This window comes from Neomonachus schauinslandi, chromosome 10 (genome assembly GCF_002201575.2).
Source record: "Neomonachus schauinslandi chromosome 10, ASM220157v2, whole genome shotgun sequence".
Classification (NCBI taxonomy): domain Eukaryota; kingdom Metazoa; phylum Chordata; class Mammalia; order Carnivora; family Phocidae; genus Neomonachus; species Neomonachus schauinslandi.
The window spans coordinates 949,809-966,103 of record NC_058412.1 but is presented as its reverse complement, the minus strand read 5'-3'; positions in this window follow the sequence as shown (position 1 = coordinate 966,103).

Genomic DNA, 16,295 nt, shown 5'->3' with positions numbered 1-16,295 from the left:
AGCCAGAACCTAGTTAGACTAACTAGTTAGCCTGGACTAGGTAGCCTAGACTAGGTAGCCTGGACTACTTAGCCTGGGCAAGTTAGCCAGAACCTAGTTAGACTAAACTAGTTAGCCTGAACTAGTTAGTTGGCTTTTTATGACACTGGTCTTTTTATCTCTGCAACTGGGAAAATACCCATCTTCTCCATCTTAGGGGAGGATGACGTTAGAGGAGTTAGCGTGTAAGAACCTGACACCCAGGGAATCGCGCAGACTGATGTGATCAGACCAGAGAGAGAGAAGGGACGGCGCCAAGTGCTGGCGGCCACTCACCGCCCCTTGCCTGTGGGAGCTGAATGTGTTCCCCTCGTGCCTGAGAGTTGGGCTCCTCTTGGAGCCTGTGGGTGCCAGGCACGTAGTCCTGTCCGTCACACACACCCACGCATGCACACACGTACGCGCACACACAGCCCCACATGGGGAACGTGCTAAAGCAACGCCGTTGGCTAGGGAGAGGGCTGGATGGGGGTTCCAGTGCTCGCAACGCCCAGCATGCTTTGCCAACAGGCTGCGCCATCTTCCCTGGACCCTGTCTTTAGGATGACATGGGCGGGGCAGTTCCACGTGGGCCCACGCCCGAGGGTTCACACACACCACCAGGGTCCATGCTTTGTCTTCAGTAGCACGTACCAAAGGGACACTGGCAGCACATGATTCTGCTCTACGTGTTAGGACACTGAAGTGCCAACCGAGCTTTGCATCAGTGGGATTCAGACTCTCCTGGGTGGACCCAGGGGGGTACCGTGGCTGCAGGGTGGCCTCTCGAGGCCTCAGGAGCCATGGTTCATAAAGCTCTGAGGCTGGTGTGCGTGTCCGGACAGCTTCCTGCTCTGGCTGTGCACTGTCGTCCCTCGTGGGAGACCATTCACAGGGCCTCCCCTGCTGGAAGGCCAGGCCTGCCCTGCCCTCCCCCACCCTCCGGGCCCTGCTGCTCGGAGTTTTCCTGCACATTATGGAACCTGCAGCATCAGGGGGGTGATGGTTGCCATGGCAACTCACTCCTCATCCTGAGCCCCTCCCGGAGTCAGGGCTGCGTGCTGCGGGGGGGGGGGGGGGGGCGCCGGGGGGGGGGAACGCCCCCCCTGCCCTGCGGGAGCCTCCGAAGAGCCCCCCCCACCATGGACAGTGACACTTGTCCTGTGTTTCGGGCCCACGGATGGGCCCCCAGAGACCTTCCCGCACAACAGCTAATGAGACAGGAAGATTGAAATGACTGCCAGCCCCTTGACCCCTCAGAGATTTCCCAATTATAAAAGTTTTCCTCTTTTATTTCTTCCTCTTTTCCTTTCCTTCCTTTCCGGGAAAATCTTTCCTATTCCTCTTTATAGCTTAAATAACAAAAATCATTTTCAAAGTGATTCTTTTCCTAAGAAACGTCTTTTCAGTGTAGGCTAATGAAGTTTCCATGAAACTTGCATGAAAACTCACTCTGGAACAACCATATTTTAAAACGATTTTCTTAGAGCTCAGATCTGAAATCGCTTTCCGAAACACAGGCAGAGACTGTACCCGCAGACCCGCAGCGTGATTTGCCAGGAGCCCTTTGCGCAGGCGCATCTCTTCGCCCTAGCGCTTACGTGGGCGGGAGCTGCGTGGACAGTGAGGGGTATGTGTGCGCGCGGCCCGTGAGCGCACCTGCTCGGATCGCCAACCGCGTGCGCCCGCGGATTGCGCGGACCCCGCAGGGTCCGGGAGGGCCGCGCGCAGTCCGAGGCCCGCCCTCCGCGACAGCAGCGACGCCAGGACCACGGCTGTCACCCGTCATTGCCTGACTTCCTTCCCGTTCTTCCTTTGAGCCTCTGGCTTCCTCTCCGCGGGCAGATGGCGACACGCTCGAGGACAGGACACTTGTCCCGACGTGGTGGCCGGGAGTGGGCAGGGCCGGACTCGCTCGGACCAACCTCCAGGGACGGAGGAAACCACGCGCGTCCGTTTGGGGGCCCAGATCACCGCGCGCCCGCACGCGGGGGCCTTGTGTGTACGGCCGACCCGGGTCAGTGCAGGGCGTGCCTTCCTACCAGGGCTAGCGCTCTGCTCGAGAGCCCCCGCCCCGTCCAGCGACTGCGCCTGGGTGGGGTGAGGACGCTCCTTCGCCTGCTCTCCAGGGGAGCCTGCTCTGAACAGTGCCGCCCCAACCGCGCCTTCGGACCCGCCGCCACCTGCTGCTGAACGCTTGTGCACTGCCCTCTCGCCCTGGCTTTTCCCTTTCTCTCTTCCCCACCGGCCCCCCACGGGGACCCCAGGATGCTCCTCCCACAAGCGCTGCCTTCCCCTCTGCACCTGCTGCCGGTTCCCTCAGGCCGCAGTTCAACCCTGGTCTCCAGCTGATGGCCGCCATCGAGCCCCTTTGCTGCTTCCTGCTCTGGGCACCAGACAAGTGTCCCTGAGCCTGTTTGCTCTGTGACACAGCACTGATGGGGCAGAAGCCACACAGGATGCTTGTGAAGAGTACGTGTGTCAGTGGCCACCTTAGGGGCCCACGGTGATTATTGGCCTTTACTGAGTGATTGCTGAGGGCCCGGGCTTCGGGGAGGGGCTGTCCTCAGCCACCCTCCCTGTGGAGCCCCAGGGCACGCACTCTGCCCTCTGGGATTTAAATGGGTGCAGGGCGGTCACCCATTCCTCCACGAGACAGGGACAGGTCAGCAGTCGGATCTCTGTGACCTGGGCCATCTTAAAGCCCGAACTGTATGGCTTTAGCTCTTACCCCTACTGGGGAGCTGAGTGCCGGTGGGCAAGGCTGTCTGATACCGTGGGTTTCGAGGCTAGGGTAGGCAAGGCATGTGCCCCGGGCAAGCGCAGGCCAGCTCACAGGCACTGAGCCTCTCCCACCGCTGTCCTGGCCCCTCTGCCTCCACATCAGACTTCCTGCGAGGGTGGGGCTGTGCACACCTCCCCTTCTGGGCAGAGGCCCCCTCAGCACCCAGCCTGCGCCCTACACCCAGACACGCAGAAGCCCCGCGGCTCAGCCCACTGACACCCCCTCAGGGTCCTCAGTCCGGCCTCCCCTGAGAGCTGCTGGGGGGCAGCACCCCAGGGCCAGCAGAGCCCCTGCTACCTGGGACAGGGCTCCCGTGTAACCCTAGCTGCAGACATCCTGCTGAGAATGAGAAGGACGTTCAGGACAGGCCGCACTCGGTGCCACACGCCTGAGCTGTACAGCATCTACACCAGCTCTGTGGACCGCGGGCCTCGCCTGCTAACCAGAAGGCCAAACAGCACAACCACCACTCCAGGCAGAAAGGACGAAACCATACACCTGCGCATCAGTCGGTGGCACCGGACACTGAGCCCGGCACAGGGAGCAACCCAGGGCTGGCTGTGTCACCGCTCGGGCCCCGCCCGCTCCCCCAGAGCCCGCGTTTGGATGAGTGAGTGATACATAACCCGGGAAGGCACCCGGGGCTCCAGGCGCTGAGCTAGAGGTCAGGCTGGGGCACAGCAGGCCTGAGAGGAAGGTTCTGGGAGGAGGTCAGAGGGACGGTGCTCAGCCAAGCGTGGTGCTCAGCTCAAGTGTGGGTCGGGAAGGCTGGCCATGCCTGCTTAGAGAGGAGACCCCTCGTGGGGGTGGAAGGCTGGTGTGAGAATGTGGGGACCCTGAGGCAGGGCTTTCCAGGCGGCCCTGGGCCTGTCTGTCCTGCTGGGAGCATGTCCGCTCACCTGCGGAGACGTGGGTGCCGCAGAGAGGAAGAGATGGCCGGTCTCCCCGAGGGAGGGACACCGGCTGCCCGCTTGGGCTGCCTCAGGCTGTGGACAGAGCCCTGGCCCTCAGTCCTGGGAGCCCTTCGGGGTGGTTACTCGCAGGTGCCAGCCCAACCTGTCCTAGGGACCCCCACGCTTCCAGGGGTCTCCCACCTTGTTCTTGAGCGCAGGTGTTGGGGCAGGACCCTCCAGGAACGTGGCATGGTGAGAAACCCCTTCCTGAAAGTGGTCCCGGGCCCTTAGGGACGTTTGGGGCAAGCGTCCCTCCTCCTTTCCCATTGTGAGGGCGGCAACTCTGGTTCCTGCCGTCTTCTCTTCTCCAAGCTAAAATCTCCGAATGCTTTGTTAACTTTTTACTCAAGTGACATGGTTCAGGTCCTCTTGCCCTTGGCCACTGCGGAATGTACTGGAGATTCACTGCTTCTGTCCCTGCAGGAGTCAGGGCACAGGACCAGCTCTCGGCGGGCAGAGCTTTGCTGCAGCCCACGTCCCATCGTGGGAGGAGGTCTGCCCCACGAGCGCCAGCGTCTCAGGGTGGCCACGTGTCCCTCCCATCATCCACGTCCATGTGGCTTACCACAGTTTGCTTCTCACCTTGTTTCCGCAGCACATCTTTCTCTCTTTGTTCTGTCTCTAACTTTCTCTTTCAACAAAGTACGATGGGAGATGCCCCAAACTTCAGGGCAGGGGCCGGGTGTGGGCAGCATCCTTTGCTCACGGCCTCCAAGGTGTCCCCTGCGCAGACCCATCCTCACTTCTCCCAGATCCCTGATCTTCAGTTAAGCCTTCCAACAAGGAGTGAGAGCCTCTGGAGGAAACGGTCTCTGGTTTTCTCTCTAAGAGGTCAAGGGGTTGGGCCAAGGGCAGGCTCCATCATTGTGGGATCTCCACCACAGGACACGTGTGGCCAGGCCGCTGGCTCTCAGCCCCGCCTCCGGGCCCCCAGCACCTCCAGAGCTACAGGGTCTTCTGTGCACGTCTGCGCGGCTCCTCGGCCCCTTCCTGCTGTCCTCCGCTCCCGCCTGCCTTGCTCTCTCCTTCTGGACTTGGCATCCCCGTCTTGAGCACTTGCTGGTTCTCGTCTTGTCCTCAGTGGAATGTGTGTGCCCTTCAGATTCTGGAACCAGCACCCGGGGTCAACTCTTACAGCTGCAGGGTGTGGGCCCTGAGCCCCTTGGCTCTCTGGTCGGCCCCTCATGATCGGAGGGAAACCACACGGTCAGTGGACAGTGTGACTCTTAGAAACCACTCTGGCTGTGTCCTTGGTACAGAAGTCTAGAGAAATTTCATTTCCCTTTCCTGTTCTCCCCTTCACTCTGCCCATTTTATGAGTCACAAAGAGTCCTTGCAGATCAGTCACTAAAGATCTCGAGCAGATGAACAAGCAAGCTCTGTCTTCAAGCACAGAGGAGCCCAGCATCAGGGGCACACCCCACAGCAGCTTCGTAGGGCAGGAGCTACTGATAACGGGGGACATTACAACGAGTCTAGCTGAGTGCAGCAGCACCAGGACACAAGACAGGGCTGTGCTCATCAGGGCTCGGCGGCTCTTTGTGTGAATTGGAACAATAGACTCCACCTGTTTGGGTCTGTCTCTTTGCCTGTAAAAAAAAAAAAAAAGATATTTGATCAATCTATTTCTAAAAATTTTTGCTAAACTAAGAGTCTCTGAAATCACTTCTATATGTGACACACACAAAAAAAAAACCAAGGAGAAAGGCAAAGCCCACAGGAAGAAGGCTAGAATGCCATTCTTTGAAGAGAGAGATGACAGAGCAGAAAATAAACTAAAATATAGCTTACAACCAGGCAGTTACAAACGAGAGGATGGGGCAGGAGACAGGGTTTGGGGAACTGGAAGGGAGGGACACAGAGCCCCAAATGTGAGCGATAACAGAGAACTCCAGGATCACACAGGACGTGATAGAGCGAACGATTGTCTCGTCTCTCCTGATTAGAACGGAAAACGCTTTCTCTGAGACAAAAGAGAGATTCAAAAAATAAAAGACCCACAAATATGACAAACCGAGGAGAAACAGGATGAACAGAAATAGGAAGAACCTTAGCAGTAGGAACAGGGTCTCTGCTGAAAGGGAAACTGTGTGGCCCCAGAGCCGCTCCCTCCCTCCGTCGCCAAGACCTGCCTCTCCTAATGCTCACTCACGTCTGTGAGCCCTAGGAAACTGAGCTGCTTGTAAATCATGTAAACCTCCTTCGTTTAACTTCAAAGCAGTTTCAAACCGTCTGTGAACAGAAAAATGCACCTGATGTCCCCCAGTCACTGTGGCTTTTACAGCCCGAGCCAGCAGCCACGTGGACACCACGGCACACTCCCACACAAATCCGTGTCTGGCCCAGCAGGCCACTCTGGGCCTGGGTGTCCTCAGACGGGAAGGAGCCACGTCTGTGCTGGCCTGCGTTTCCTTCAGAGCGGGGTGTGGGCTGGGGCATGCACCTGCAGGTAGCGGTAGCTTAGCCAAGAGAGGGTCCTCGTGGTCACGGTAGGTCATCCGTCTGTCTCAAGTGCAGTCCACCTGGTTCATGATGCTGAGAAAATTGGCGTGGCCAAGCCGGCAGCCTCCGCAGGGCACCCCCTCCCCGACCCCGGGCCACCCCGATCAGGGACCCTCAGCAGTGGGCATGACCAGTGGGATACGGTCACCCGGGCCCCCCGTCCTTAGAGAAAGCATCCTGAGCACAGTCGGGGTCCACATTCTTGCACATCTCAGTCCCCCCGGCCCGTGGCCAGAAAGCATCCCCTGCCACAGCACGCACACACACGTGTCCTTACAAACCCGCTCTCCCTACACACCAATGACTCTGGCTGCCTGGGGGCTCAGTGCGACCGGCAAAGGTGAGTGCCTCCTCGTGGGCCCCGCGCAAGGTCTCTGCATGCCCCGGGGTGACGCCCGCCCACCTCCCCAGGGCGCGGTGCGCGCAGACGCCACGCAGGACAGGACGTTAGAATGCTGGTTTCTGTTGCCTTCGCTCAGCCACACCAGTCACCTTCTGTGTGTTTTTTTTTGCATGGGTCCTCCGAGTCCAATTCCAATTCTGACTCCGGCCGCCCCAGTCTCTTGTTTAGCCGCTCCACTGCTGCTGGACGTGCATGTGCTCCGGCAGCAGGTTCCCATGGACACGCCCCGTTAAGTGACTGGGACGTCAGGATGTGCTAGGTACGTTCGGCCGCACTGGACAGGAGCCTACTCCTGGATGCACCTGGGACCTCTCAGCGGGCAGCAGTGCGGTGTGGCGGCGAGGGCCCCCGTTAGGCTCCCCTCCGCGGACAAGGAGGCAGCATGACCGATGACTTAAGCTTAAGATGTGTAGGCTGCATGTTTGGAAACGATGAAACATTGCATGCCGCATGAACAGCAGAGCGGCCGCGGCACGCCCGCACCTTGGCTCCATGTCCCCGGATGACGGGCGGGGGGTGTCCAGGCTCCGCCTCAGCTCTGCATGGGGCCCTATGGCCGGCGCCCGCACACTCCCAGGGAATCCCGGGGCCCAGTCGGGGAAGCGCAGAGGGGACACAGCACGTGTTAGGATGGAGGTGACCCGAGGCTGACGGCAGGTGCGTGAGCCCCTAAGTCAGAACGCAGACCTGCCAGAAAGATCCCGTTTGTCCGTGGGCTGTGCATAGGAAGCCATCCCCGTGGACTTCGCAGCGTGCCGCGTGAGCTCTGGGCCTCACGGCACTGATGGACCCCCTGAGCCACCCCGACATCCACCTGCTACTCCCACAGCCTGCAGGGCCTCGGCGCTCTGCCCTCCAGGGCCCCGGAACCAGAACTCTGAGTGATAGCCACAGGATCACTCCTGGCCTTCTTAGTGCAATGAAGCCTGACCCATCCAGAAATGCGATCTGAGTCAGCAAAATGAGGGTTTTTTTTTTTTTAACCACATTAAGAGTACCTTTAAAACTTTTTTTTTCATTTATGGGTTTGTTTTGAGCGTAATTTAAAAAGAAAGGTGCTGGGAATCAAAAGAGAAGATGTCTTTTGCTTCCACGTTCCATACATCACACAGCAAGTCTTCCACCTAAATTCTCCTGATAGCACTGTGTCCACTGCCCACTTTGAAATGTGTAGGGTTTCATAAGGAGCATCCTACACATCCCACGTGAAAGCCCTCGCCCGACACCCGAGGGGAGAGGATAAGACAAACTCTAGGTGTCAGGGGACAAAGCAAGAAGCAAATCCAAAAATGCTCCCCCGCAGAACTGCTTCCCAGAGGGAGTGGGCGCTCAGGGGCCGCAGTGGGCGGCACCCCAGCCAGCCCCCTGGGGGCGAGCGGTGGCGGTGCAGCTGGAAGACCCCAGGGGCCCCCGAAGGGGCCAGGGCTCCACTCCCCAGCTCAGAGTGTCCGCCCCACGGCTGTGTCACCAGCTATTTCTGGAGGGAGGCTGGGCTGGGGGACGCTTGGAAAATACTACGTGCCCGCATGGGGACCTCTGTGTCCAGCTGCAGAAAGCTCAAAATATGCATACTTAATATTGAATTTCCAAAAAAAAGAGAAAATTATTGAATGCCTTACAAGTTAAGAAGCAATCTGCAAGATTTTATCTTTCCTTGAGTTTCAGGTAATATATCTAAGAAATTGTGCAGAAGTAATGTATAGTGCTTTTAAGTGACCTGGTTTCGTTCCATTTGGGGAGAAAATTGCAGAGGTATGACATAAGAATCAGTATATGTCATTTTTCCATTAGAAATATCTTTATTTTGCACTCCTCTGAATTTCTTTATTATTTCCCATTTATATGACAAAAAATCAAAATAAAGAAATATATTTTCAGAACCATATCTCTTAAGACAAAAAAAAAAAGTGTTTTTTGAATTGAACTTTTTATATAAATGAAACAAAGACATATATGTGGCCTGAATCATTCCAATTTACAAATACATTTTACTACTAGAGACAATGCCTAATTTTACATTTTCCTGTTTCTTTTAAAATTGAGGGCCATAAAAATTATTTTTTTATATATATTCTGTGTTTTACTTACTAAGTTCCCTTGATAGAGTTGCCATGGAAGAAATGAGCAAGAAAGGTTGTAAAGGGCCTTCCCATGAAATTCTCCCAAGAACTCGAGTATGTCACTCTGACATTTGGTATGATCATTCCAGATCTTCAGTGAGTCCTCTTCTGTATATTTTTAGCTATTCTACTCAAATCAGGGCATGTCTGCAAGTCAGTCTTCTAGGGCAGTTTGACGAGGTAGGTCGACTACACAGAGAGTGAGGATGCAGTTCAAACACGCCCACAGTGCTTTCAGCGTCTATCAGATTTTTAAAAATAAGTAATTGACTCTTATCAAGATAAGAGATCATGAGATGCCTCCAAATATTTTTTTTCCTGTAAGTTGATTTTGGGGGAGACAAGCTCGGTCTCCCCCAGCAGGCCTGCCAGTTCAGACTGAGTCAGACGTGAATGCCATGAGTCCTGGGCTGGTGCACTCAGGGTGGATTGCCTCTTGGTCTTCAGGACAAGGTCATTCCCCAGGAAGTAAATGGTGAGAGGCTGGCCCAAAGGAGCCTGGGGCTTAGCCACCTGGTATCCAACAAGGATGCCTTGGCAGTGCATTCGGGTCCCCCAGAACAAATGCTTGTGTGCGTAGAATCTGCCTTGGACTTTTTCCGAGGTGCTCATGACGTATCACTAACAGGACTGATGCAACACGGTTGACCGGTCTCAGCTCATGATGTGTAGTAACAGGCACTTTAGTGTGGACATCCGTTCAACTGGGAGAAAGTGTCCTGTTTTAGATGTCTTCCTTAATATAACTATTTATCAAGTCCTCATATTTATTTTCAAAAGAGGGGGGCATGATAGCACATGGAGGAAGCACTTTAAAGATATTCTTATCAATAATTAATTGATGATACAACTTGTCAGTGGATTTAGTGATTTCCATTTTGCCCACCCTGTCTCAGGACAGGGGTTTTGTAAATGGGAGAAAACAACACGGTAGTAGGTTGTATGTCTTGCTGAGGGACAAAGCAGGGACAGGCAAGAAGCAGGGTGGTCTATTGTCACATTTTTGAGATGTGCGCCAATGCAAAATCACATGGTTTTCATGATTATGTATTTCAATGTATAGACATTAAGTTATGTTTTGATATTAGGGGATATATCTCATGACCTCATGATATACCTCATGTGGGTGTGATCAGTGACAGTTCCTATATAGGTCCAAGCAGAATGTGTCCTTGGGTGGGGAGTAGTTGAGAGAAGCCATGAGTACACAGGGCGTTCTGGGAGGTTTGGGCTCACAGGTCTCTTTGATGTCTTAGATCCACAAAAGCAACACAAACCCAGTTCACTCCTACTTGAGAAGGACTAGTTCCATGAAATCAGAAATCCAGAAGTTTTGTGAATGGTCCTGATATTTTTTTTTTTTCAGATTTTGCTTGGATTCTGCAAAACTTAAACACTGTTTAAAACATTTTATCATGATTTTTCCCATTGCCATTCTTAAATGTCTTTTTAAGACCAGTATTTCCAGCCAGATGATAACATGCACTACCCCAAATTATTTTCTCTTGGTGTATTACTTAAACCCAAGACAAATGCAAGATCATGGATAAGGCACAAATGTTTTTTGTCTTGAAGACATCCATGAGGCAGCAAGTCTAGCTCTAAGATCATTTGTTCATCATGTGCATTCTCAGAGTATTTCCACCAAGAGTACCTTTGGAGGGGAAGAGAAGTGATATTTGAGGCAAGTGTTTTATGTCACAGAACTTTGCATCTCTAACCACGGGAACTTAAAATAGCCTTGGTGCTCTTGTCCCTGATAACTGCCAGGAAGCGCGGAGGGCGGTGAGGGTCTGGTGTGCTTCCCTGAGGCTGCCGAGGGCTTCGGCACGGAGAACCTGTGCCTGCCTTATGGGGAGTTTCCATGGAAACCCAGTCACTCTCTTCTGCCATTTCAAAACCCAAGCTGTGCAGCACATGGTACTGTCTGATTTTATCCACGGGGGATTTTGATTACCCACATGGGCCTCCCTTCACGGAAAAGATGTGCTTGCTCTTAGATGGGTAGATGCAAATCGAATTTTTGTAAATTGATTTTACACCACCCCATTATCAAGGGTCCTGGAGCTGGCTCCATCTGAGAAGCAAAGACCCCTTTTGTTAGGTGAATAATCACTCCTTCATTCACCGACTTCAGAAAATTTTATTTTTGAGGGTTGAGATTTCTTAAAGCTAGGAAATCTGTATGTAAATCTAAGAATTTAAAAAAGCCTTAAAGTCTTGAACAGCAACAGAAAAATGACTACGTAGAGCTGATAGAAGAAAGAAACCATTCTGGGCTGCCTTATGTGGTCCAGAAGCACCACCTAAAGATGAAAGAGCCAAATTACCAGCCCTGACAAAACCGGGAGCGGCTGGGCTGTGTCAGGGGAAGGCAACAAAGAAAGGCCGTGCGTGGGCTCCTCTGAGCAGGCATCCCAAGCCCCGGCCCTGGGCTACAGCGCTGGGCTTGAGCAGTCGAAGGGGGTGAAGGCAGGAGAGCCTCCCCGGGAAAGAGCTCATGGCAGGCCCGGGAGCAGCTGTGCAGGGGTGTGGCCGGCGAGGAGCAGACTCAGGTCACGCAGCCTGCAGGCCTGGGACTCCACCCCATCTGCCTGACTTGAAGTCTTGACAAGAAGAGCAAACCTTTTAAGAAAGCAAGAACTCTTTCTGGAAATGTTTTTTCTTTCCCAACACAGTGGAAGCTCTGAAAATGGGCCAGATCAATATTTTGTTTGTTGTTTGCATGGTGATAGAGGACATTTTAAACACCTTTTTTTTTTTTTATCGCCTTTGTAAATGGCTTAAACACACAAAATCTACTCTGAAAATCTTTCTCTCTTTTTTTTTTATAATTAGTCAAATCTGATTTTCATTTGCATTAGTTTGGTTATAATGCCTCACTTTAAATCTGAACAGAATATGTCAACCTCCTACAGCCCTCACCAAAAAAAGGCACATTGAAAAATTTCTACTCGTGTTAAAATGAATAAATTTTAAATAAATTTGCACTGAGTGCTTAAATTAGGAAGAGTTTGGGGATTTTTTTTTTTTCTAAAGCAAAAAGCAAGGCCAAGTGTGTATTATTGGCTAGTGGGAAACATTTCTGTTTCTTGATACATTTTCCAAACAAAGTTGCATGAAGATGAGCTTCTCTTAGATGGAACGATTCTCATTGCTCTCAGATCGTCCTCCCTCTGCGAGCGCTCTGGGCAGGGGCTCTACCCGCATGAGGTGCCCTGTGGGAGGTCAGCCAGCGAGGTCGAGTCACCCCCCTTATTATTTAGAAAGTAATTACTTAGCAATCGGCAGAGGAGTCTTGTGATCAAACTTTAATTGTACATAACCAGCTGTTGCTTTGAAATCAGGTCAACAATCCGATTTTGGGTTGTTGCTGTTCTTGATACATAGATTCCACTTTAAACACCCTATTGTTCTGCCTCAAATGCCTGTTTTAAAAATCCCGGTTCCAAGTGCGCACACCAGTGATGTTCGCCTCCCCGCTTGCCTCTGTGCCCTCGCAGTGGGCTGTAAACTGAACTAACCTTCAATATGATGCAGCAGAGGGCGCCTGGGTGGCTCAGTCGGTTAAGCGACTGCCTTCGGCTCAGGTCATGATCCTGGAGTCCTGGGATCGAGTCCTACATCGGGCTCCTTGCTCGGCGAGGAGTCTGCTTCTCCCTCTGACCCTCCCCCCCTCATGCTCTCTCTCTCTCTCTCTCATTCTCTCTCTCTCAAATAAATAAATAAAATCTTTTAAAAAAAAATATGATGCAGCAGACACCAAGCTCCGTTCCTCGAGAGCTAGGGCTCTGGTCCCTTTCTGAGGACTGAAGGAGGTGTAGACAGTGTCCAAATACCGAACACTGTTTGTGCACACGAGTGTCGGCACGGGACGCCCCCCAGTCCCATCGCTGTGCAATGCCGAGGGACCCGCAGGGCGCAGGGGAGCGAGTGTTCCCTGGCCCTGGCTCAGCATCCAGTTTCCACCGGGACTCTCCGAGTGCAAAGCAAACTGAAACTCCTCAGAAGCAGTAGACATTTATTAACTATGCAAAACGTATGATTTTTGTCCTTGCCAGGACCTCGGGGGCTCCCTGCGTGGGGGCGGGGACACAGGACACGATCCACGTGTCACTGCTGCTTACTAAGTCCCGTCATCCTTGGTGGGGTTTGTGTTGTTTTGTTTTTTGCTTTTTGCTGTTGTTGTTTTTTAAATATACAAAGTTTATGGAAAAAAGAACTTTTTCTTAATTTTTGTCCTTAATTTTTACATTCCTGGTGGGTACAAGAAAACTAAAATAGCATGAACTGAAATGTCTCTGTAGTGCCACCTGATTGTTCTTGAGATGGCTCATTTAGGAAGCTGTATGAAGGGCATTAATTATAAAACTTTTTAAAGCACATCCTGTCCCATTCGGGCAATGGCAGTGTGGTAGTTAAGAACCCAGGGGACGTGGCCTCGCTCGGCTCAAACAGGTGTACTGCGGGTATCGAGAAGTACTCGCCATCCCTGGTTGATCGAGACACCTGGCCTCCACTCGCGTCAGCTAAAAAGGCTTCAAGGCAACTCAAACCTACCTGATTGCCCAGCGAATCCCAGCGCGCCGCTCCAGGCTGCTGCCGTCACGGGGCTCGGGGCAGCCAGTCAGCCCGCCTTGCCAAGAGTCCGTTTCCCGGGAGCCCGTTATAACGCTGCTGTTCCCAGTGTAGACCAAGAGCAGTCTCTCAGGCCTCTGTGCACACCCCTCCACGTACAAATCTTGCTTTGCACGTGGCTGCTGAAGCTGAGTCCCACTGAAACCAAAGTAACAAGAAGGGAGGGTGACATGAACTATTTGGAGGGAACAGACTGGAGTAAACAGCATCGGGACCAGGATGCTCCAGGGCTTGTTGCCACCGAGGCAGGTACTGACATCCGTGGTCCTTCTGGAAAGTGCCGTTGTGCTTGGAAGGAAGAAGGTAGCCAAGGTTGGTATCTGGTGGTGTGGTCAGTGTACACAGGTCCCTGTTCCCAGCCAGGAAGCTTCCGGCTCCATCTGTCTCTTTCAAGTAGGGAGGTGAAGCATTCAGGAGTTTGCTTTCTGGATAGAGAAGGGAGTTAATTGTTCAGGGGATTTTCTTTCTCTCGAGTCAATTGCCCGTTCTGCATTTTTAATTGTAGGTGCCCCACCCCTGGCTGTGATGGCTCTGGGCACATCACCGGGAACTACGCTTCTCACCGGAGGTAAGCAAGGTGCCTGTTCTCTTCCTCCCTCGCCCCTTACCCCCCGGGCATCGGCCGGCTCCGCGCACGCTCAGTTTGACCCACAGCTACATACGGTCTACAGACTTGGACCGCAGAGCAGCGCCATCCTCGGGGTCCTTCCTTGGACAGCAAGCGCACCCCCCCGGCACGCACCGGGCTCACCTGCAAGAACGTTTCTCAGCTCAGCCAGCAGCAGCCTTTCCAAATCGGAAGAGTGCCAGGAAAACACCCATCGCAGGCATATTATAAGGTCCCTGGGACAGTCACTGAGAGGCAAGCGTTCCAGCAGTCTCTTGGCCTCTTAAACAGGAAGATGTGAGCTGCCGGCTGTCCAGCCATTCTAAGCGAGGAGCAGAGCTGAAGACACGGAGACGCGCTCTACGGGACTCATCGCAGGCCCTGGGGCTCCCGAGGAGAAGAGAGTGTCTGAAACGCAGCATAGAGATCCTGTCATGTATGCCAGGCCATACATCAGAAGTGAGTTGAAAGAAGCTTTGGATACGTTGTCTTCACAAAAGTGGATCCAGACCTGTGGCCAGGTGCCCCAGTTTCATGTCCTGTTCCGTTAGCGGCAATGAGCCAGGGCCAAGGTAAAGACAAGGACGTTCATGAACGAGGACCCATCCAACAATGGAAAACAGTGCTGCACCCAGAAAATATGGACACTAAGTTATACGATGCTGTCGCCTTGTCAGTCTGAATTTCAGACGATAAAGTGGACGTTCCTAAAGTCGATGAGCATTTGCGCTTCAAATGTATCTCCCACAAGAAGAATAAAGAAGAGGAGGGGAAGAGAGAGAGAAGGAGAGAGGGAGAGGGAGAGAGGGGGGGAGAGAGAGAGAGAGGGAGGGAGGCGGGGAGAGGAGAGGCCCTCAGAGAGAGTGTTGGTCGTGGGCTGCCCACCAGAGGGAGGGTGTTTGCCAGCCGACCCCACTGAGTGGATCAGTGGATGGTGTGGAGCATGTGGCCGCCCGTGTGGCCCGGTTGCCGTGGTCAGAGCAGGGGGCGCTCACTGGCTGCTAGCACGGTTTGGACGAGGGACACAGCTCCCACGGCGGGTTGCTTCCCCACAGGGATCCTCCTGAGAGCCTCGCACTTCTGTGCTCACGGTGCAAGCAGGTTTCGGCAGCTCCGGGCTGGGGCACGCACAGAGTCGGAGTGCCCACGGGGAGAACTGAATCGTGGGGTCACGGGAGGATTCTTCACGCTCCTCCCCTCCGCCAGGGCTGTCCACGTAGGTGCTGCCGATTCTCGGGGTTGGACGGTGCTTTGCTGTGGGGCGTCGAGCAGCCTCCGGGCTCTACCCAGCAGACCCAGCAGCACCATCTCCGCCACTCGTGGCAACCCAAGAAGTCTCCAGACATCACCAAGTGCTCGCCGGGACCACCCCCAGAGACGGGAGCAGCCTTGTGGCGCTGAGCCCGCTGACCGGGCCGGGCAGAGCCCGCCGCTGTGTGCGATGCAGAGATTGAGTGTTACCACCTGCAGTTACCTGCCAGAGCAACATCGCTGCCTTAGAGTAAATTCAATTCAACTAAAAACTCCAATTAAGTATAAAAACTCAATCCCATTCTATGCTACCCTTTATTTTAATTTACCTTGAAAAGAAATGTCTGAGTGCTCACGTGGCCAGAACTTCCAGCGTCAAAACGTGAACAGTTGCTGGTCCCTTAGTGTCTGACCACGGCACAGGGGCCACGGCCCTTGTCCACAACGACAACGAGGATCCTCTCTTGAGCCGGCCCTTCCCCCGCTGCCCAGCGTGGTCCCGCCACGCGGGCTCCCGAGGGCCCATCACCGCTCTGACGCGTCATCACTCACACAGGGCGAGAGACCCCAAGGCCAGGAGGTGTCCCCCGGCGTGAAGCCGCGTCTGTGCTTTCCAAGAGCCCGCGTGGGCCTCGGACGCCCGGGACCGCCTCGCAGGCTCAGAGAGCCGCCGCACATGGAGGGTTCCGGGATGTCCCCTCATGACAAAGACGGTGTTTGCTGAGCACCTGCTACAGGCCATGGGCGTTACTGAACACTTTGCCTCTCTAGTCTCGCGGTGCCATGAGACTGTTATCTTTGCCCTGATCTCATGGAGGAAACCACACAGCAACCACATCGCCTCCAGTCGAGGCCTGACTCCCGGGGGCACGTCCACATGCCGGGCGCCCCAAGCTGTGGCTGCCTGACGCAGACAGGTCGCCGGGGCCTGAGTCGGCAGCGAAAGGAAGGGACCAGGGGCTCTCCGGGTGGGGCCGGGGTCCCAAGCACAACAAGGACACTCCTCAGGCCTGCTCAG